Source organism: Monodelphis domestica, chromosome 5, assembly GCF_027887165.1.
Source record: "Monodelphis domestica isolate mMonDom1 chromosome 5, mMonDom1.pri, whole genome shotgun sequence".
In the NCBI taxonomy this organism is placed as follows: domain Eukaryota; kingdom Metazoa; phylum Chordata; class Mammalia; order Didelphimorphia; family Didelphidae; genus Monodelphis; species Monodelphis domestica.
Genome location: NC_077231.1, coordinates 193810599 through 193833737, shown reverse-complemented (window position 1 = coordinate 193833737; position 23139 = coordinate 193810599). Strand labels below are relative to the sequence as shown.

At 36.6% G+C, this 23139-nt stretch overlaps 1 protein-coding gene across 6 annotated transcripts in view; it reads left to right on the top strand.

Annotated features, from left to right (window-relative positions):
* The first annotated feature begins 550 nt into the window (after positions 1–550).
* The window catches only part of IQUB (IQ motif and ubiquitin domain containing), a 116165-nt gene continuing 93576 nt past the window's right edge, over positions 551–23139 (top strand). The window contains exons 1-3 of one of the 6 annotated variants that reach the window (XM_007504225.3): positions 551–704; positions 1734–1820; positions 5627–5670. The gene's annotated coding sequence lies outside the window, so the exon portion shown is untranslated. Of the gene's footprint in view, positions 705–1733; positions 1821–5626; positions 5671–16778; positions 17101–23139 lie in introns of those variants that run through there. The other 5 variants (XM_007504227.3, XM_007504226.3, XM_056799644.1 and 2 more) reach the window with 5 other exon arrangements.

Below are 23139 nucleotides of genomic sequence, written 5' to 3'. Positions count from 1 at the left end.
AATTCATATGAAATTATCCAAAACAATTTCCATATTATACATGCTGCAAAAATAAATAAAAGCTGGGGAAAAAATATATATATATATTCTTCAATATACATTCAGGCTTCATCAGATCTCTCTCTGGAGGTAGACAGCATTTTTTTTTTTTATCGTGGGTCCTTTGGAATTGTCTTGGATCGTTGTCTTGACCAGAGTAACTAAGTCTTTCACAGTATTGCTGATATTGTGTACCTGTGGTCTCTTAGTTTGCTCACTTCATTTTGCATCTAGTTTTTGGTTTAATTTTAAAGGCATAAAAGTGCCCCAGTGAAAGGAAGGAACATTCATATCTGGACACACAAAATTAAACTGGGGTTAATTTTGTTTTTTGGGAATTGTACAAAGGCCTATAAACCAATTTATTTTCAGTTTCTCAGGAGGTCATGCCTTGCCCCTTTAAAGTTTCTCTAGACGCCTCTCTTCTGATCTGTCAATCTCAACTTTCTTCCGCTTCCCCGCCCCGCCACCACCCACTTTCCTTTCAGCTCCTCCTTCAGTAGGGTAGTCTCGTTCTCATTCTCACGAGGAATGGTTCAACCTACCGGGGCTCGGACTGGTTGCTAGGATATCCGAAACTGTAGGCGGCTTGGACGCCTTAACTGATTCCGCCGGAGCGAAGAACAACTTTTTGCGATAAATATCATTTTTCTTTCCTAAGTCAGGTAAGACGTAAAGTTGTGGTTGATCGCGTTCCTCCAGGAAAGCCATTTCCCATCAACCCAAATAGCAGAATTGAGAGCTAGAGTTCTAATTGCAGTTATTGTTGGATGTAGCTTGGAGAACTGGAACTTGTGTTTGTTTGCACTGCCTCATGGGAATTGCAGTCCCTCGGGCTACATTCTGTAGTTCCTTAACTTCCCCTTGTCCCCTGCAGTCCTCTTTGCTCCATATTGCTCCCTGGAAGTTGTAGTTCGCTCTTCGTTTCTAACCTAAAATATTGAAATATTTGGGCAGCTAAGATGGGCTGCTCTGAGTTGTTATCCTGGTCGGGTATCTATGTTTATACTGTGCCTGGGAAGCATCATCATCAGACTTTTAAGATCAGACCTTTCATTACTGATCTTCATGTTTGTGCCTGAGCTGTAGTGGTTTTTTTTTTTTTTTGGTTTGGTTTGTTACATCAGGACTTGTGATTTCATTTGGGGAAATTCCTTATGAGCACATTCTCCCCCTAGTGCAGATCTGCACCAGCCCTATAACTTGACTGTGTTGGTTCGTTGTACTAGGGATGCCCAAAGTAAAAGGAACCAAGAATTTTTTACCCAAATGCTTCTAAACCTTAAAGATTATTTGGTAATCCATGCTTGCTTTCCCCAAACAATGCAAAGTCTTATAAATTAACCCTCCTCCATTCACCCCCTTGCGTTTGAAGTTATCTTTCTGGAATATTAAGAAGAAAGTAATCAAAGAATAAAACACGTCTCATCTTAAGAGTTAAAATTTAAAGATATTGCAACTTGCATGGCTATGACGAACTGTCAAGATTTTCATTATTAAACATCATAATAAAATGGATGGCATTTATGTAGTGATATAGGATTTGCTAAGCATATTATTTGTGTGATGATTATTACTACTACTACTATCATATTATCTCATTTATTACTAACTCCTGGGAGGTTGGTACAATTTTTATCCTTACTTTACATATAGGAAATCAAAGCAAACATGTTTATGATTTCTTTCAACAGCATTGTATATTCTCTGCAGATCCTGCTACAATGGGAATTTTTATGATTTAAGATATCTTTCAAGATTCTATATCAACTATTTTCATGGTAAGAGCTAAAAGAGATTTTCACCACGGAATTCCACATCTCAATCTTCCTAGTCATGTCATTGTAAATGTAATTTAACCTCTCTGAGTCTTTTCATTTTTTTTCTAAAGTAATCATGATACATGTACTGCCTATCTCATAGTGCTGCTGTGAAGAAATGTTTTGTAAATTTAGAAAAAAGCTGTGTAAATATGTTATTTTTATTAATAGTTTGTTCTTATTTTGTTGGGTGGAGTTCAGGTAAAAACTGGCCCAGGGCAAGTTGTTACCCTATTATTGTTTGTGTTTAATGTTCTTTTGTACAGATGGGTAAAATAATAATATAATGATGATAATAATAATAGCTAGCATTTATATAGTGCTTACTATGTACAAGGTACCACCCCAATTACTTTTTTTTTGGAAGTGGGGTGCATGAGTTTACTCTTGCAGATTTACTGAAAGCATTTTTAGGATACCACAAATAGAAAAATGGGATTAAGGATGATCTGTAACCTATTCCCACATAGTTGTTGTTTTTAACCCTTAGTTTCCACTCTAGAATGAATACTGTGAATTGGTTCCAAGGCAGAAGAGTGGCAAGGGATAGACAAGGGTGGTTAAATGACTCATCCAGAGTCTTGCAGATAAGGAAGTATCTGAGGTCAAATTTGAACCCAGTACCTCCAGTCTCTATGCCAGGCTCTCCATCCACTGAACCACTTAACTGTCTCTAGATAGTCTTTTCTTAGATACTTTCCTGGAAAGAATAATAAAAGATATTTCCTTTAGTAGTATCATCATTAAGCTGACTAGTTTTACTCTACCTTCTTGCATATCCTGTCCCCAAACAGTAAGGAAAATGCTGGAATTTTACTTAGCATTTTTGAGTGAAAAATTTTAATTGCACTTCTTTAAAAATACTGCAAATTTGTTTAGCTTAGACCCTTAACTTTATGCTGAGTTAAAGACTAGCCTAAATGAATTGCCTAGTACTGATATCCCTTAGATGACTATGGACAGAAAAAAAAAAGTTAGAATCTTAGAATCACAACTAACAGCTTGTCAACATTTATTGTTGACATTTAGTTCATAATGTAATTTATTAAATACTATTTGTGTGCATGGATTTGAAAGTCATTAGGGAGTTTCTTCTGTTTGGGAGAGAAAATAATGCAAAAGATTTTGCTAAGTTTATACCATAATTATGATGACCGTATTTTCTCAAGCCAAAAATTGGGACAGGTTTGACAAAAGATTTTTCTTCACTGATTTGTGAATAAAATTTTAATAGACAAATAACTTTGAATTAAAATCATTTGGAAGTAAATATCTAATCTACTTCACACTATGATTTTACACAGACTCATATTTAGACTTTATTACTAAAAATGTTGAGGGTAGTTACTTCCATGGCTAAAACATGTTTATATGTATATATTATATATATATATCCTCACACATATATATTAAACATATTATCTATGTATATTTCTCCATTTTCATATATATGTGTATATACTGTGAGAAATAATTGAACCCCTATCCTCTTTTAGCAGACTCTTGCCTATCTTAAATAAAAAATTTTATTCATATGATTACTTATAATCAGTATTATCTAGTTTAATGTGATTCCATAGGGATGATGATTAGTTACTTATTATGAGGCAATAATCAGAAGTAACTACATATAGGTTGTGGTTGAGTATGTTCTTTCCTGTAATAAGAGTCTTTACTCTCATGTTAAATTTTAACTTGTCAGCATAGCTTGAAGAAGGCCTCTACATAGATGTCACAAATTTCAGTGAAAAGACCAAAGATACATTAAGGGCTCTTCCATACTGTATCACTTCTTCATGACTCATCCCAGGTAGTCCTAGACAAGAGACCTCACCTAATAAGCAACCACATCAGCTCAGGGTCCATTGTGAGGGTGCTCAAGACCCATTGCTAAGAACGGGTGTCTTGAGGATGGGGTTGTGACATGGAAATCACTTTAAAAGACTGATATATATTAATTTAAGGTCGCCAAGGAATTCAGATATGTAATTCCTAAATGAAAACTCCAAGTCAGCAGTCAACCTTTTATGGAGTTTTTAATTACAAACAAGAGGAAGAAAGGTATTAGAGATAGATAGATAGGGAGAGAGAGAGAGAGAGAGAGAGAGAGAGAGAGAGAGAGAGAGAGAGAGAGAGAGAGAGAGAGAGAGAGAGAGAGAGAGAGAGAGAAAGAGAAAGAGAAAGGGGAGAGAAGGGAATAGGACTTAAATACCCCTTCTCCTTAGGCTGGGCCAAAGGCCCAAGCCCTTAGATAGCTGAGACAAAGAAAAGAGCTCAGTCCCTATCACTCATGTGACCAAAATGGAGAAACAGTCTCAGGGGCCTCCACCTCCAGACTCCTTCAGAGCAAAACCTCTCAGAGCAAAAAACTCTCCTTCTCCTGTCCTCAGACCCCGCTATCTTTAAGGAAACCATCTAAGTTCCCTCCCCTCAGTTCTCACATCTACCAATCACTGTCGATGTCTCCCCTGTGCCAGTGGTGGCTCTAGTTTAACTCAGGACCACCCAGAGGTCTGTGGCTTTGCACATGTCTGTTGAAGGTCATATTCTCAAATAATTAAATCTTGATCTTTGCTGCAGCCCTTCCTAAATCCTGTTACTCTAAGTAGGGTGGAGATTGTATTTTCAAAGACCTGGTTCTGTCATTCCAAGTATCTCTATTGTATCAATTCTAAAATCAATCATGACTCAAAAAACTTCCTGTTCTATGCTTAAGCATAGGTCAAAACCCTTTCCATTGTTTAGCAAAAGATTTCTGTCCTAAAGTAGTCTTAAGTAGGGAGGAGAAGGATCCTCCCATGCCAAGGGGTTTCACATTCCAATAGAGTTCTTATTATCAGTAGGGAATTTTTTCCAGTATGAAATTTCCCAATGTGGAAATTTCCAACATTCATAAGTCTAAGAAATTTTAAGGTTTACAGGGTATAGATGGGCTGGTTGCCAAGAGGATGGATTATAGATGGGCTGGTTGCCATAAGGATGGGGTAGAGATGGGCTGGTCTCCATGAGGATGGGGTATGGATGGGCTGGTCTCCATGAGGATGGGTGATAGATGGGCTGGTTGCCATGAGGACGGATTATAGATGGGCTGGTTGCCATAAGGATGGGGTAGAGATGGGCTGGTCTCCATGAGGATGGGGTATGGATGGGCTGGTCTCCATGAGGATGGGTTATAGATGGGCTGGTTGCCATGAGGATGGATTATAGATGGGCTGGTTGCCATAAGGATGGGGTAGAGATGGGCTGGTCTCCATGAGGATGAGGTATGGATGGGCTGGTCTCCATGAGGATGGGTTATAGATGGGCTGGTTGCCATGAGGATGGATTATAGATGGGCTGGTTGCCATAAGGATGGGGTAGAGATGGGCTGGTCTCCATGAGGATGAGATATGGATAGGCTGGTCTGCCATGAAAATGGGGTATGGATGGGCTGGTTGCTATATGTCCACCTCATTGTTTGGTAGCAATCAAGGGGCATACCAAGAGTTTGGACTCCACCAATGAGATAATATGCTGATGCCTAGACCAATCAGACATATAAGAACTGGGCTGGGCACTGAAAGGTATAAATGATATAATCTGGAGAAAGTAGACTTCTCAGAACATGAGGAAGATCTGGTGTTCTGTTTGTTGGAAGGAGCCAGATCCCTCTAATAAATAATTATTGGCTTGGAGCTCAGCCTTAGTTGTTTTGTTGCAAATTGGACAAATTTTTAGCATTATAATCCCTATGAATTTTAGGTGAATAGTTATGATTTTTTTTTCAGGTTGGGATCCTCTACTATTTATGACTCTGAATCATCTCCAATTTGTGAGTGTTTTTTTTTTCTTCATCAAAATGGCTACTGAATTAATTAATTAACTCTTAGTAAAATATTGGAATTTACAAGAAATTTGAAGGGGCATAAGGCCAAGTCCTCACCATGGTATTATGGTGATCCTGTGTGCTCAAAATCTATGTTAATAGAGCATAGACACTGCCACGTTCTGCTGTGCTTCAGCAGCTATGAGTTGTCTTTTTTGTTGGAGGATTTTGATTAAGTAAATCATATTTGTATAAACTTTATGATTCAAAAAAGCATATGTTATTTATCGTGGAATTTTGAAGTCTTAAAACCTCAGAGAGGACTGATAAGTATTTCAAAGGACATTAATCTAGCTTCAATTTTATGCAGCAAGATTCATGTTGCCTCTCCTGGCATTTTATGTCTGAGTGAAGTTTGGGAAAAGAAAGAAGGTCAATGATGGCATCAATAAATGAAATTTATGGAAATTATAAAATACTTATACAACACCAGTGTTGTTAGTGTTGCCATAGAGATGTCAGAGTCCAGAAATATCTTTGGGGAGCCAAGCAGATTATTGTTATTTTGAAAGACTTTGAGCAGGAGGAACAAGAAACTACGGGAAAATGTGGTCTGGGTTGCTATGTTAGGCTGCTATACCCTGGTGTTGGGCATCCCTGTCCCCAACCCCAGGGGCTCAGTGCACCAGAATTGTTGAGGGTTGCTGCTGTGGGCACAGAATAGGAGACACTGGAGCCATGTGGAAAGAGTCATTCCTGTTCCCTACTGTGAGTTATTCAGGCAGGTGTTTCATTACAAACAATTTTTTCTTCACTTGCTTGCCATTTTTATGGCATAAAATACTTATGAATCTATTCCTTTTATACATAAATGGAAAAATCAGGAAACCACAAAATCCTTGTCCAATATGATTAACAATAGCAAGGAAGCAAGAGTTGAGGGTGGAATTTCCTTTTCAGTTTGCCCTTTGAGAGACAAAGTCCCGCCCCAGTTCCTTTTCTACTTGAGGGGAGAAGGTAGGTATGTGTATTTGGGGGAGGGATGTTAGGGAGGAGATTGTCCCAGGTTTTCTACAGGAAAGGGGAAACAGTATGCCATCCTAAAAATCACACTTTTTTTTTTTACTTTTTAAACATTATTTTATTTGGTTATTTACAAACATTATTCATTGGAAACAATGATCATTATCTTTTCCTCACCCTGCCCCCCCCCCCCCACTTCTCCCATAGCCGGGGCACAATTCCACTGGGTGTTCTTGGTTTCAACCCATTTCCATGTTGTTGGTATTTGCACTAGAGTGTTCATTTAGAGTCTACATCCCCAACCATATCCCCTAGACCCATGTATTGAAGCAGTTGTTTTTCTTTTTTCTTCTGAATGTGGATAATGTTTTTTTCTTGTAGATCCCTCTGAGTTGTTCAGGATCAATGCATTACCATTAATGGAGAAGTCCATTACATTCGATTGTGCGACAGTGTATCCATCTCTGTGTACAATGTTCTCCTGGTTCTGCTCCTCTCACTCTGCATCAATTCCTGGAAGTCATTCCAGTTCCCATGGAATTCCTCCACTTTATTATTCCTTTTAGCACAATAGTATTCCATCACCAACATATACCACAATTTGTTCAGCCATTCCCCAATTGAAGGGCATCCCCTCATTTTCCAATTTTTGGCCACCACAAAGAGAGAAGCTATGAATATTTGTGTACAAGTCTTTTTCCTTATTATCTCTTTGGGGTACAAACCCAGCAGTGCTATGGCTGGATCAAAGGGCAGACAGTCTTTTATGGCCCTTTGGGCATAGTTCCAAATTGCCCTCCAGAATGGTTGGATCAGTTTACAACTCCACCAGCAATGAATTAATGTCCCTACTTTGCCTGCATCCCCTCCAGCATTCATTACTTTCCATAGCTGTCATGTTAGCCAATCTGCTAGGTGTGAGGTGATACCTCAGAGTTGTTTTGATTTGCATCTCTCTGATTATAAGAGATGTAGAGCACTTTTTCATGTGCTTATTAATAGTTTTGATTTCTTTGGCTGAGAACTGCCTGTTCATGTCCCTTGCCCATTTATCAATTGGAGAATGGCTTGATTTTTGGTACAATTGATTTAGCTCTTTGTAAATTTGAGTAATTAAACCTTTGTCAGAGGTTTTTATGAAGATTGCTTCCCAATTTGTTGCTTTCCTTCTGATTTTAGTTATATTGGTTTTGTTTGTACAAAAGCTTTTTAATTTGATGTAGTCGAAATTATTTATTTTACACTTTGTGACTCTTTCTATGTCTTGCTTGGTTTTAAAGTCTTTCCCTTCCCAAAGGTCTGACATGTATACTATTCTGTGTTTACCTAATTTACTTATAGTTTCCTTCTTTATGTTCAAGTCAGTCACCCATTTTGAATTTATCTTGGTGTAGGGTGTGAGGTGTTGATCAATTCCTAATCTCTCCCACACTGTCTTCCAGTTTTCCCAGCAGTTTTTATCTAATAGTGGATTTTTGACCCCAAAGCTGGGATCTTTGGGTTTATCATATATTGTCTTGTTGAGGTCACTTGCCCCAAATCTATTCCACTGATCCTCCTTTCAGTCTCTTAGCCAGTACCAAATTGTTTTGATGACTGCTGCTTTGTAATATAGTTTGACATCTGGGACTGCAAGGCCCCCTTCCTTTGTATTTTTTTTTCATTATTTCCCTGGATATTCTTGATCCTTTGTTATTCCAAATGAACTTTGTTATGGTTTTTTCTAAATCAGTAAAGAATTTTTTTTTGGAAGTTCTATGGGTATGGCACTAAATAGATAGATAAGTTTGGGTAGGATGGTCATTTTTATTATATTGGCTTGTCCTATCCATGAGCAGTTAATGTTTTTCCAATTGCTCAAGTCTAGTTTTAGTTGTGTGGAGAGTGTTTTGTAGTTGTGTTCATATAGTTCCTGTGTTTGTCTCGGGAGATAGATTCCTAGGTATTTTATTTTGTCTAAGGTGATTTTGAATGGGGATTTCTCTTTCTAGTTTTTGCTGCTGAACTATGTTGGAGATGTATAGAAATGCTAATGACTTATGCGGGTTTATTTTGTATCCTGCAACTTTGCTAAAGTTGTTGACTATTTCAATTAGCTTTTTGGTTGAATCTCTAGGATTCTTTAAGTAGACCATCATGTCATCTGCAAAGAGCGATAACTTGGTCTCCTCCTTGCCTATTTTAATGCCTTCAGTTTCTTTTTCTTCTCTAATTGCTACTGCTAGTGTTTCTAGTACAGTGTCAAATAGTAGAGGTGATAATGGGCATCCTTGTTTCACTCCTGATCTTATTGGGAATGCATCTAGTTTATCCCCATTGCAGATGATATTAGCTGATGGTTTTAGATATATACTGTTTATCATTTTTAGGAATGACCCTTCTATTTCTATGCTTTCTAGTGTTTTCAATAGGAATGGATGTTGTATTTTATCAAAGGCTTTTTCTGCCTCTATTGAGATAATCATGTGATTTTTGTTGGTTTGCTTGTTGATATGGTCGATTATGTGGATGGTTTTCCTAATATTGAACCAGCCCTGCATCCCTGGTATAAATCCTACTTGATCATGTTGGATGACCCTTCTGATCACTTGCTGGAGTCTTTTTGCTAGTATCCTATTTAAGATTTTTGCATCTATATTCATTAGGGAGATTGGTCTATAATTTTCTTTCTCTGTTTTTGATCTGCCTGGTTTTGGAATCAGTATCATGTTTGTGTCATAAAAGGAGTTTGGTAGAATTCCCTCTTTGCTTATTATGCCAAATAGTTTGTATAGTATTGGGATTAACTGTTCTCTGAATGTTTGATAGAATTCACTTGTGAATCCATCGGGCCCTGGGGATTTTTTCTTAGGGAGTTCTTTGATGGCCTGTTGGATTTCATTTTCTGATATGGGATTATTTAAGAATTCTATTTCTTCTTCTGTTAGTCTAGGCAGTTTGTATTTTTGTATATATTCATCCATATTGCCTATATTGCTGTATTTATTGCCATATAATTGGGCAAAGTAATTTTTAATGATTGCCTTAATTTCCTCTTCATTGGAGGTGATGTCCCCCTTTTCAACTTTGATGCTTTTAATTTGCTTTTCTTCTTAACTTTTTAAAATTAGATTGACCAGTACTTTGTCTATTTTGTTTGTTTTTTCAAAGTACCAGCTTCTAGTCTTATTTATTAAAACAATAGTTCTATCACTTTCTATTTTATTAATTTCTCCCTTAATTTTTAGGATTTCTAGTTTGGTTTTCTGCTGGGGGTTTTTAATTTGGTTGCTTTTGAGTTTTTTTTTTTGCATTTCCAATTGATTGATTTCTGCTCTCTCTAGTTTGTTAATATATGCACTCAGGGATATGAATTTACCTCTGATTACTGCTTTGGCTGCATCCTAAAAGGTTTGAAAGGATGTCTTGCCATTGTCATTTTCCTTGGTGAAATTATTAATTGTTTCTATGATTTCTTCTCTAACTAAACGATTTTGGAGTATCATATTGTTTAATTTCCAATTAATTTTTGATTTGGTTTTCCACGTACCGTTACTGATCATTATTTTTATTACCTTGTCATCTGAAAAGGCTGTATTTATTATTTCTGCTTTTCTGCATTTGTATGCCATGTTTCTGTGACCTAGTGTATGGTCAATCTTTGTGCATGTGCCATGTGGTGCTGAGAAGAATGTGTATTCCTTTTTGTCCCTATTTATTTTTCTCCATATGTCTATTAACTCTAATTTTTCTAAGATTTCATTCACTTCTTTTACCTCTTTCTTATTAATTTTTTATTTGATTTGTCTAAATTTGATAATGGTTGGTTCAAATCTCCCACTAATATTGTTTTACTGTCTATTTCTTCCTTCAATTCTCCTAGGTTCTCCATTAGAAATTTGGGTGCTATATTATTTGGTGCATACATGTTGATTAGTGATTTTCCTCATTATCTAAAGTCCCTTTTAACAAAATATAATTACCTTCCCTATCTCTTTTAATCAGGTCTATTTTTGCTTTGGCTTTATCAGATATCATGATTGCAACTCCTGCCTTCTTTCTATCAGTTGAGGCCCAGAAGGTCTTATTCCATCCTTTAATTCTGACCTTGTGGGTGTCTACCCACCTCATGTGTGTTTCTTGAAGACAACATATGGTAGGGTTTTGGATTCTAATGCATTCTGCGGTTTGGCTACGTTTTATGGGTGAGTTCATCCCATTCACATTCAAAGTTATGATTGTGACTTGTGAATTCTCTGGCATTTTGATATCTTTCCCTAATTCTAACCTTACTTCTTTAGCTCTAACCTTTTAATCCAGTGATTTTCTTTAAATCAGTCCCCCTTATCCCCTCCCTTGATATGTTTCCCTTTCTAGCCCCTCCCTTTATGTTCCCTCCTCCTCCCTCCTCTCTTTCCCTCCCCTTTTGTTTTCCCTCCCTCTTGGTTTTCCCTTCTCCCTACCCTTGTTGGGTAAGATAGAATTCAAGATCACAATGGATCTGGATGTTTTTCCCTCTCAGAGTTGATTTCCCTGAGAGCAAGGTTTAAGTAAAAACTCTCTTCCTCTCCTTCTTATAGGAGGTTTCTTCCCCTCCGCTTCCCATGTGAATCTTTGTGTGAGAAAGATTATTGTATTTGATTTTTCTTTTCCCCCTATTTACACATTACATTTTCCATATATATTAATATATATAGATTGATATAAATGTAGTCCTTATAGAAGAGAGTTTGAATAAATGAAAAGATAACAATTTTCTCCTTTTCCCTTTCCATCATATTTACCTTTTCAGGTATTCCATGCTCTTTGTTTTTTGATATCGAACTTTCCACAGAGCTCTGGTCTTTTCTTTGCAAAAGTTGGAAATGTTTTATTTTGTTGAATGCCCATACTTTCCCTTGGAAGTATATAGTCAGTTTTGCTGGATAGCTGATTCTTGGTTGAAGACCCAGCTCTCTTGCCTTTCTGAAGATCATGTTCCATGCCTTACGATCATTCAGAGTGGAACTTGCAAGGTCTTGTGTGACCCTGATTGGCATTCCTTTATGTCTAAATTGTCTTTTTCTGGCTTCTTGTAGGATTTTTTCTTTTGTTTGAAAGCTTTGGAATTTGGCAATTACATTCCTGGAAGTTGTCTTTTGGGGATTTAGTGTAGAGGGTGTTCTGTGAGCTCTTTCAGTGGCTGTATTGCCCCCTTGTTCTAGAATCTCTGGGCAATTTTCTTTGATTATATCTTGTATTACGATGTTGAGTTTGCTGTTTATTTCTGGATTTTCTGGTAGTGCAATTATTCTTAAATTATCTCTTCTTCCTCTATTTTCCAAGTCTGTCACCTTGTCAGTGAGATATTTTATGTTCTCTTCTAATTTCTCGATCTTTTGGCTTTGCTTTATTGATTCTTGCTCTTTTACCTGCTTATTGTCTTCCAGTTGCCTAATTCTGACCTTTAAAGCCTGGTTTTCCTTTTCTTTTTTTTTATTATTTTTTTTTAAAATATATTTTATTTGATCATTTCCAAGCATTATTCGTTAAAGACATAGATCATTTTCTTTTCCTCCCCCCCCCACCCCCCATAGCCGACGCGTAAGTCCACTGGGCATTAGATGTTTTCTTGATTTGAACCCATTGCTTTGTTGATAGTATTTGCATTAGAGTGTTCATTTAGAGTCTATCCTCTGTCATGTCCCCTCAACCTCTGTATTCAGGCAGTTGCTTTTTCTCGGTGTTTCCACTCCCATAGTTTATCCTTTGCTTATGAATGGTGTTTTTTTCTCCTGGGTCCCTGCAAGTTGTTCAGGGACATTACACCACCACTAATGGAGAAGTCCATTACGTTCGATGATACCACAGTGTGTTTGTCTCTGTGTACAATGTTCTCCTGGCTCTGCTCCTCTCGCTCTGCATCACTTCCTGGAGGTTGTTCCAGTCTCCATGGAACTTCTCCACTTTATTATTCCTTTTAGCACAATAGTACTCCATCACCAACATATACCACAGTTTGTTCAGCCATTCCCCAATTGATGGGCATCCCCTCATTTTCCAGTTTTGGGCCACCACAAAGAGCGCAGCTATGAATATTTTTGTACAAGTCTTTGTGTCCATTATCTCTTTGGGGTACAGACCCAGCAGTGGTATGGCTGGGTCAAAGGGTAGATATTCTTTTAGCACCCTTTGGGCATAGTTCCAAATTGCCCTCCAGAATGGTTGGATCAATTCACAACTCCACCAGCAATGAATTAATGTCCCTATTTTGCCACATCCCCTCCAGCATTCATTACTTTCCTTTGCTGTTATGTTAGCCAATCTGCTAGGTGTGAGGTGATACCTCAGAGTTGTTTTGATTTGCATCTCTCTGATTATAAGAGATGTAGAACACTTCTTCATGTGCTTGTTAATAGTTTTGATTTCTTTATCTGAGAACTGCCTATCCATTTCCCTTGCCCATTTATCAATTGGAGAATGGCTTGATTTTGTGTACAATTGATTTAGCTCTTTATAAATATGAGTAATTAAACCTTTGTCAGAGGTTTCTATGAAGATTTTTTCCCAATTTGTTGTTTCCCTTCTGATTTTAGTTATATTGGTTTTGTTTGTACAAAAGCTTTTTAGTTTGATGTAGTCAAAATTATTTATTTTACATTTTGTGATTCTTTCTATATCTTGCTTGGTTTTAAAGCCTTTCCCCTCCCAAAGGTCTGACATGTATACTATTCTGTGTTTACCCAATTTACTTATGGTTTCCTTCTTTATGTTTAAGTCACTCACCCATTTTGAATTTATCTTGGTGTAGGGTGTGAGGTGTTGATCTATTCCTAGTCTCTCCCACACTGTCTTCCAATTTTCCCAGCAGTTTTTATCAAAGAGTGGATTTTTGTCCCAAAAGCTGGGATCTTTGGGTTTATCGTATACTGTCTTGCTGAGGTCGCTTTCCCCCAGTCTATTCCACTGATCTTCCTTTCTGTTTCTTAGCCAGTACCAAATTGTTTTGATGACTGCTGCTTTGTAATATAGTTTTAGGTCAGGGACTGCAAGGCCCCCATCATATGTGTTTTTTTTCATTATTTCCCTGGATATCCTTGATCTTTTGTTCTTCCAAATGAACTTTGTTATGGTTTTTTCTAAATCAGTGAAGAAGTATTTTGGTAGTTCAATGGGTATGGCACTAAATAGATAAATAAGTTTGGGTAGGATGGTCATTTTTATTATATTGGCTCGTCCTATCCTTGAGCAGTTAATGTTTTTCCATTTGTTCAAGTCTAGTTTTAGTTGTGTGGCGAGTGTTTTGTAGTTGTGTTCATATAGTTCCTGTGTTTGTCTTGGGAGGTAGATTCCTAGGTATTTTATTTTGTCTAAGGTGATTTTGAATGGGATTTCTCTTTCTAGTTCTTGCTGCTGAACTGTGTTGGAGATATATAGAAAAGCTGATGATTTATGTGGGTTTATTTTGTATCCTGCAACTTTGCTAAAGTTGTTGATTATTTCAATTAGCTTTTTGGTTGAAAGTAGACCATCATGTCATCCGCAAAGAGTGATAACTTGGTCTCCTCCTTGCCTATTTTGATGCCTTCAATTCCTTTATCTTCTCTAATTGCTACTGCTAGTGTTTCTAGTACAATGTCAAATAGTAGAGGTGATAATGGGCATCCTTGTTTCACTCCTGATCTTATTGGGAATGCATCTAGTTTATCCCCATTGCAGATGATATTAGCTGTTGGTTTTAGATATATACTGTTTATTATTTTTAGGAATGACCCTTCTATTCCTATGCTTTCTAGTGTTTTTAATAGGAATGGGTGTTGTATTTTATCAAAGGCTTTTTCTGCATCTATTGAAATAATCATGTGATTCTTGCTAGTTTGCTTGTTGATGTGGTCAATTATGTGGATGGTTTTCCTAATGTTGATCCAGCCCTGCATCCCTGGTATGAATCCTACTTGATCATGGTGAATGATCCTTCTGATCACTTGCTGGAGTCTTTTTGCTAGTATCCTATTTAAGATTTTTGCATCTATATTCATTAGGGAGATTGGCCTATAGTTTTCTTTCTCTGTTTTTGACCTGCCTGGTTTTGGAATCAGTACCATGTTTGTGTCGTAAAAGGAGTTTGGTAGAACTCCCTCTTTGCTTATTATGTCAAATAGTTTGTATAGTATTGGGATTAACTGTTCTCTGAATGTTTGATAGAATTCACAGGTGAATCCATCAGGCCCTGGGGACTTTTTCTTAGGAAGTTCTTTGATGGCTTGTTGGATTTCAATTTCTGATATGGGATTATTTAGGAATTCTATTTCCTCTTCTGTTAGTCTAGGCAGTTTGTATTTTTGTATATATTCATCCATTTCTCCTAAATTGGAGTATTTATTGCCATATAATTGGGCAAAGTAATTTCTAATGATTGCCTTAATTTCCTCCTCATTGGAGGTGCTGTCCCCCTTTTCATCTTTAATGCTGTGAATTTGCTTTTCTTCCTTCCTTTTTTTAACTATATTGACCAGTACCTTGTCTATTTTGTTGGTTTTCCTTTTCAGTTTGGTCAAACCAGTTTTTTAGTTGGGTGAAATTCTTTTGCATTAATTCCCACTTTTCCTGCCAGAAGGCTTCCATCTTTTTCATCATTTTCGATTCAAATTCTTCAAAAGTTTGTGGAGAGTTTCCATTTCCTTTGGAAGGTTTCGGCGCATTTGCTTGTGTATCGTATTCTATCTCCTCTGTATTTTGTATTTTTGCTCCATAAAATGTGTCCAAAGTTGCCCCCTTCTTGTTTTTCTTGTTGTTTTGAGGCTTTTTTGCTTCTGTGCTGTTTGCCATCTCTATCTGAATGAGGGGGGATGGCTCTTCTGTTATCTGTCTGGTGTTCAGTGGCTTTAGCCCCAGGCAAATTTTCTGTCTTCCCCAGGAAGCCTGGAATTGCTGGTGTTTCGGTGTTACTACCCTCCTCAGTTCCCTCCCAATGCTTCTCTGTTGCCTTACTTCTATGCTCTGTGCCTGGTTTGACACTCTCAGATGTATTTCAATGCCTTTGCTGGCCAGAGGAGCCTGCACTCTGACGGGGAGGGGCCGTGGCTTCCCAGAGCTCCAAAGGCTGGTGATAGGATTAACCTCAGATTGAGTATGCCATGAGGCAGGGACCTTCGGTGAGACTCAGATGGAAGGATCTGGTCAGGTGGCTACAGGCTCCCATGTCTCTCTCTGTTTCACTGCTGTCTGGGTGCCCCTGCGACTGGGTCAGGTTGTTTTCAGGATGTGGCCTTCAGAATAGCTGGCTCCTGAGGCCCTTTTGCCAGCCCTGAGGGTTACTGTTGTTTCAGATGACCCTGCACTCTGAGGGGTGGGGCAGTGGCTTCCAGGAGCTCTGAGGGCTGGTAATAGGATTAACCTCAGACTGAGTATTCCCTGAGGCAGTGACCTTTGGTGAGACTCAGATGGAAGGATCTGGTCAGGGGGATACAGGCTCCCCCCGTCTCTCTCTGTTTCCTTGCTGTCTGGGTGCCCCTGCGACTGGCTCAGGTTGTTTTCAGGGTGAGGCCTTCAGAATAGCCAGCTCCCGAGGCCTTTTTGCCTGCCCTGAGGTTCCTGCTGCTGCCTCGGATTCAGCGCTCTGGGTTGGGGGGATGGGTCCTGGAACCTTCCTTTTGCCTACCCCTTAGATCCAAGTGATCTCGGGTTCTGACTTTTGGGGGGCCGTACCATTTGATCCAGGTCCAGGAGGAGTGTTCCCAGGTCTATTCTGTTGTTTGTTTTGAATTTCGGTGCCCTAGGAGCATTCGGTTTGAGATCGGTATAGAAGGGTTTCTGGAACTCTGAACTTTAGCTTTCTCTAAGCTGCCATCTTGATCGGAAGTCTCCCTAAAAATCACATTCTTTAGGCTCGTTAAAAAACAAACAAACAAACATTGAGGAAAACACCAGCCTTACTTTGGGTGAGGACTTTTGAGTTTTGGGCTTTGGGGCTGTTAGTCCCTATTAGCTCCCTCCATTGGAACTTCCAGTGAAATTATTATCGGTGTCATTACCCTCAGACTCTTACTTAAGTTGGGTAAATGGGAGGATGGGGGATGGGGCAGGGAGCCTCATCATAAATGAGCTCTTATTCTTGTTACTTTAGTTAATTATCTCAACCTTTCTTTTTCTCCACCCCTCTACCCCAATCACTTTCCAGGAATCTTACTTTTGAATGGTAAAACTTATATGCAAAGGAGAAAGTCTTCTGATCTACATATTGGAAACATAGCCACTGCATGCCAAGAGGAGGCAGCATGGTGACAACAAGATGGTGCAATGAGTCTATAGTGTGGGAGGCAAAGACTTTCCTAATGTGATTCCCAATGCCTATGACTTGTCAGGATTTGAGGGAGGAGGCAGAAGTCGAGGAGATTAAACTAGATGGGCTTTTGGAGCCCTTCTCTTTCCTATTTGACAACAGTATGCAGAATGGTAAGGATAGGTGGGAAAAGACATGGCCCAGCAGAAGGAAAACATAGCTGTCCAGAACTATAATGGGCTTTCAGGAGATCATAGGATTCCCCCTCTGGAGGTCTTCAAGTAGATGACCATAGGTCGGTGTAGAAGGCATTTCTCTCCATAGTGGGGTTGGGGGCAGATGACTTCTGAGGTCTTTCTAATTCAGAAACTTTATGAGTCTGAGGACAGGCACAATAGAAGTCTACTTCCATCACCAGTAGATTGGTTATTAGGTGATTGAATTTTGTCCATGCAAACCCATGAAATAAATAAAAATATGAAATAATCCTCAGTTCTGTGCAATATGTCAACAATGATTGAAAAGGAGTAGGTGCAGAAGGTGTAAAGATCACACAATGTTGAGGTGATCTATAAACAATAATTTAACTGTTGATGCTTTCTGTGAAATCCTTGTCCTACTGGTGAACAATGAGTTGATGTATTCTTGGAGAAATTGTCATAACAGTAGTTACCATTTCACCATAAATGAAATCAGAAGCCAAAAGGGAGTTGCAACCATCTTGAAGAATAGCTCATGGATTCTTGGAGATATACATAAAGGTATTGGCAGAGTTTGTTTTATCAGGCAGAGAATGTAAGGAAAATATGTTTGAAAATGTTTGAAAAAGAAATGATAGAAGCCAAAGACTTTTAGACAACCCTGAAGACTTATGTTTATATATAATGAATAATTGTTTCAATAAAAGAGCTGGAAATACCAAATAACACCACAAAATAATGTAGATTACATATTAATATATAGAAAATGATCGCTGATATGGACGCAATTTCTCTATCAGCTGTCTTTATATAGTCAATCCATCAACTTTGATAAAACAAATATAAGGTTATTTCCCTGTAACAGACCAGAAATTTTAAGAAGACTTTAATATGGAAAAACCAGTAAAACATGGTTTTCAGCTATAGTGGTAACTCTTCCCTGACCTTGGCCAGTGAAATTATAATATCTTTCCAGACAGGCCAAATAAGCTCCCTGCTTAGCGACTTGAATACTTAGGGTTATGTGCATTAAAGGACCACCCTAATTCGGGTTTTGACTGCCATTCTTGGGTTTTTACAATTTTATGTTTCTTTCAGAAAGTGATCAATAGCACCAATTTTATTTATTTTTCTTTTTGAAATGTAATGTTTCTAATGAACAACAAAAAGAAATCATATTTTTTTCCCCTCCTTTTTAGCCCTCTCCCCCGAATAGAATGAAAACAGTAGGAGTGAAGGTAGAGCACTGACTAACCACTTGAAGGAATAGTTTAACTGATATGTTAATTAATAAATGTTCTCTCTTGGATCCTGTGAATTTAGCTGTCCTTACTACATACATCTACTGCATCAGAGAAGTTTGACTTAATCCATCCATTCAGGAAAGATGGAGGAGATGAAATATGCTCTTTACTAGGGATTTCAAAATCCCATTTATATGACTCCACAGTAGAGTCTGTCTAACAGTTTGTATAACTGAGACAAACTGTGCAGATGAATAGTGAGCTCGGAAGAGTTGAAAAATCCACTGATTTTTTGGAAATTATGGAATTCTTTGACTGATCCCAACATTCCCAGAAAAGCAAAGGCTCATTTTTCCAATATCGACATTTTACTGTTATTGCTACATGATGGTGCACCATAGAATGTCCCAGGCATATCAGATAGGTCAAGGGAGAGATACATAGTGGATGGGAGCAGACTGTGATTTATCAAAGAATTATATAACAAAAAGACGACGTGCAGCTTTGGGAGCAAGGGGAAGAGTGATAGGAGGACAACCAGAATGTACAACTGTTTCAGATAGTTTTGACAGAAAGGGAAGAAAGCCTCCCTCATGTTAGGTGGACAATCTGTAGCAAGGAAAACATGGTGATACACAAGTAGAGATGGTTGTAAACTCATTATTAGAGAGAACTCCTGAATTATGGAATCACAGATTTATTTGAAGTGCACAGAAATGTTGATTTTTGTGAATTTAACTTGTATCCTATTGATTAGCTAGAATTTTTAATTGTTTCAACTAGTTTCTTTTCTGATTATCTAGGATTTCTAAATAACTCATCATGGTCATCGGCCAACATGGATAATTTTATCTCTTCTTTTACAATGTTTATATCTTTATTACTTTTCTTATTCCTGTCACTGGTGTTTCTAGAATCATGTCAAGTAGCAGTAGGAAAAGGAGCATCCTTATTTTACTTTTATTTATTGGGAAAGGCTATGTTGTTTGCCCATTGTATGTAATCCTAGCTTTTGGTTTTAGATATATTTTTATGCTAAAAATAGGATCTGTAAGGTTTTTTTCAAAAGTTAAAATGAATGTTATGCTTTGTCAAAGGCTATTTATGTATCTGTGTATATAGTGGTCACATGGTTTGAGTGTCCTAAAAATAATCACTTATTTAAAAATTTTTCCCTAATGTTGCATTCTTGTATTCATTTAAAGTTCAGTTTTGTAATAATTAATAATTGATTGGTTCAATTGCTTTGGATATTTGTTAGGATTTATTTTAATTTTTATACCAATATTAATAAGTAATATTGGTTTTATTGTTCTATTTCTTTGCTTTATCTTCCCTGGTTTTTGAACTATATTTGTCTCATCAAATCAGTTTTGAAGATTGTTTTTTCAGTTTTTGAGAATTTTTTAAATGTTTAGTAGAATTTTCCTTTGAATCTACCTGGACCAAGTAATTTTCCCCTTGTGATAGTTTCTTTATTTCTGGTTCATTTTATTTTCTGAGATTGGGTTGTTTGACATTTCTATTTCATGTCGTGTTAATTCATGTATTTAATATTTTAAAATTTATATACTCAATTTTTTATTTTTCTACTTTGCTAATGCATTTTCAGAGTCAATTTTTTTTTCCTGAAGATTACATTAGCTACATTCCAGACATTTGGTATGTTGTTTCTTCATTATTACTGTCTTTCACATAAATATAAATTGTTTTTAGTTTATTATTTAATCTACTCATGATCAAGTCTATATTTAGGCCTCTATCTCTTGATTTTTGTTTCCTGATCACTATTTTTATTCCATTATGGTTTGTAAAAGTGGGTTTAATATTTCTGCTTAAAAATTATGTACGATTACTTTTTGCTTTAGCACATGGCTTCTTTTTGTAAAGATACCAAGTAGTGATGAGAAATAAGCTAAATATTAAGAAGCTGATCAACATTTTCAGCTCTAACTTCTCTGTTCAGTTTTATATATTGTTTCTTTACACCTCTATTTGAAGTTTTATTTGTATGTGTGTATAAATTTATTTTTTTAAAGGTATTTTATTTTCCCAATTACATTTAATAACAATTTCCCACATACATTTGCTGAAGTTCTAAGATCCAAATCGGCTCCCTCATTCCTTTCCCTCCTGTTTCCTAGAGAGAGTAAGCAATTTGTTCTGGGTTATACATGTATTATCATAGAAAATATTTTCATATTTTTCATTTTTGTAAGTGAATAACCTTATAGAACCAAAATCCCCAAATAAAAGCACAAATAAACTAAAGTGAAAAAATCACATTCTTTGATCTGCATTCTGACTCCCACAGTTCTTTCTCTGGAGGTGGATAGTGTTCTTTCACATAAGTCTCTCAGAATTGTCCTGGGTCATCGCATTGCTGAGAATAGCAAAGTCTGTCACATTTGATTACTCCACAGTATTGCTGTTATTTTGACAATGTTTTCCTTGTTCTGCTTATTTCACTTGGCATCAGTTCATGCAGGTCTTTCTGCTCTTTCTGAAATGATCTATTCATCATATTGCACAGTTTGTTTAGCCATTCCCCAAATGTCCCTTCAATTTCTAATTCTTTGCCACCACAAAAAGATCTGCTAAAGCAGATCCTTTCCTCTTTCTATTTACTTTCTTTAGGATACAGTCCTATTACTGGTACTACTGAATCAAAGGGTACACATAGTTTTGTAGCCCTTTGGGCATAGCTTCAAATTGCCCTCCAGAATAGTTGGATCAGTTTACAACTCTACCAACAACACATTAGTGTCCCAATTTAGTCTCATCCCCTCCAGGATTTATCACTTTCCTGTCTTATTGGCCAATCTGATAGGTGTGAGGTTGTACCTTGGAGTTGTTTTAATTTGCATGTCTCTAATCAAGAGAGATTTGGAATTTTTTTTTGATCATTGATAGTTTTGATTTTTTCGTCTGAAAATTACTTCTCCATATCTTTCATATCCTTTGATGATTTGTCAAACGGAATGGCTTGTATTCTTATAAATTTGACTTAGTTCTTTATCAGAGAAATGTAATATTAAAATTTCCCCAAGTTTATTGTTTCCTTTCTAATCTTGGTTACATTGGTTTTGTTTGTACAAAGCCTTTTAAATTTAATATAGTCAAAATTATTCATTTTATATTTTGTTATGTCCTCTATCTCTTGTCTGGTCATAAATTCTACCTTTCTCCAGAGATCTGACAGGTAAATTATCCTATATTTATCTAATTTACTTATAGCATTACTCTTTATTTCTAAATCATATACCCATTTTGACCTTATCTTGTAATATATAGGGCATGAGATATGGGTCTATATCTACTTTTTTCTATACTTTTTTTTTTCAGTTTTCCTAGTAGTTTTGTCAAATAGTAATTTGTTATCCTAAAATCTAGGATCTTTGAGTTTAACAAATGCTAGATTGCTGAGGTAGTTTTTGCATCTAATCTAGTCCATTGAGATTGCTGAGGTAATTTTTGCATCTAATCTAGTTCATTGATCCACCATTCTATTTTTTAGTACCAGATTATTTTGATGATTATTGATCTGGTAATGGCAGAATGCCTTTCCTCACATTTTTCCATTAATTCCCTGGATATTCTTGATCTTTTGTTCTTCCAGATGAATTTATTATTTTTTCTAGTTCTAAAAAATAATTATTTGGTAGTTTGATTGGTGTGGCATTGAATAAATAAATTAATTTAGGCAGAATTATCATTTTTTTATTAGTGTATCTTACTCATTAGCAATGAATATTTTTCCAAATGTTTAGATCTGACTTTATATGTGTGAAAAGTGTTTTGTAGTTGTGTTCATATAATTCTTGTGTTTGTCTTGGCAAATAGACTCCCAAATATTTTGTCTTGTCTAGAGTTATTTTAAATGGAATTTCTCTTTCTATCTCTTGATATATATATGTGTACATATATATATCTGGGTGTATATGTATATATGTGTATATATCTCTGTGTGTTACACATATATAACACATTTCTTTTGTATTAATTATTATCTTTTTCATCTTTTAAGTCAGTAATTTATCCCAATGATCAATTTTGCTTTTAATGATTTAATGCTGGTCAGTTGACACTGCCTTTCTTCAATTTCCATTTATTTCCCTGCAGTGGTAAGCACAATACCTATTACATATTAAGTGTTTAGTAAATGTTTATTGACTTATTAATTGCCCTATTCCAAATTTTTTGAGTTTATAAATTACTCTATTACTTTTACTCTATATTACTCTATTTTATTATTACTCTATTTACTCTATATCTATTAATTACTCTATATCTATTTAATTTTTTAATTACTTTATATCAATTTTTTACTCTATTACTCTATACCTATTTCACTACCTCTTTTGAGCCATCTCTTTCCCTGTCCTTACTATTAAAGCATATAGCTAAAAATCTTTCTTCTTCTTCCCTCCAACCTCTCAAGTAGTAGCTATATCTAATCTATATAACTATATCACCTATCACTATATCCATATCTATGTCTATGTATTTTTTTGCTATTCCCTTGTTCAAGATTTTTCTTACCCAGAAAGCTAGTAAAGATGGCAGCAGATGGAAAAGTCAATGTTGGAGGGGTTATATAAAGACAAGAATATTTATACATTGTTAGTGGAGCTTTGAATTGGTCCTCTGGTGCTAGAAAGCAATTTGGAGGTATGCTAAGAAAGTGACTAAAGTATCCGTATTCCTTGTCTCAGGGATCCCACTTCTAGTGCCTCAATGAAATCAGGGATAAAATAAAAGGCCTTCT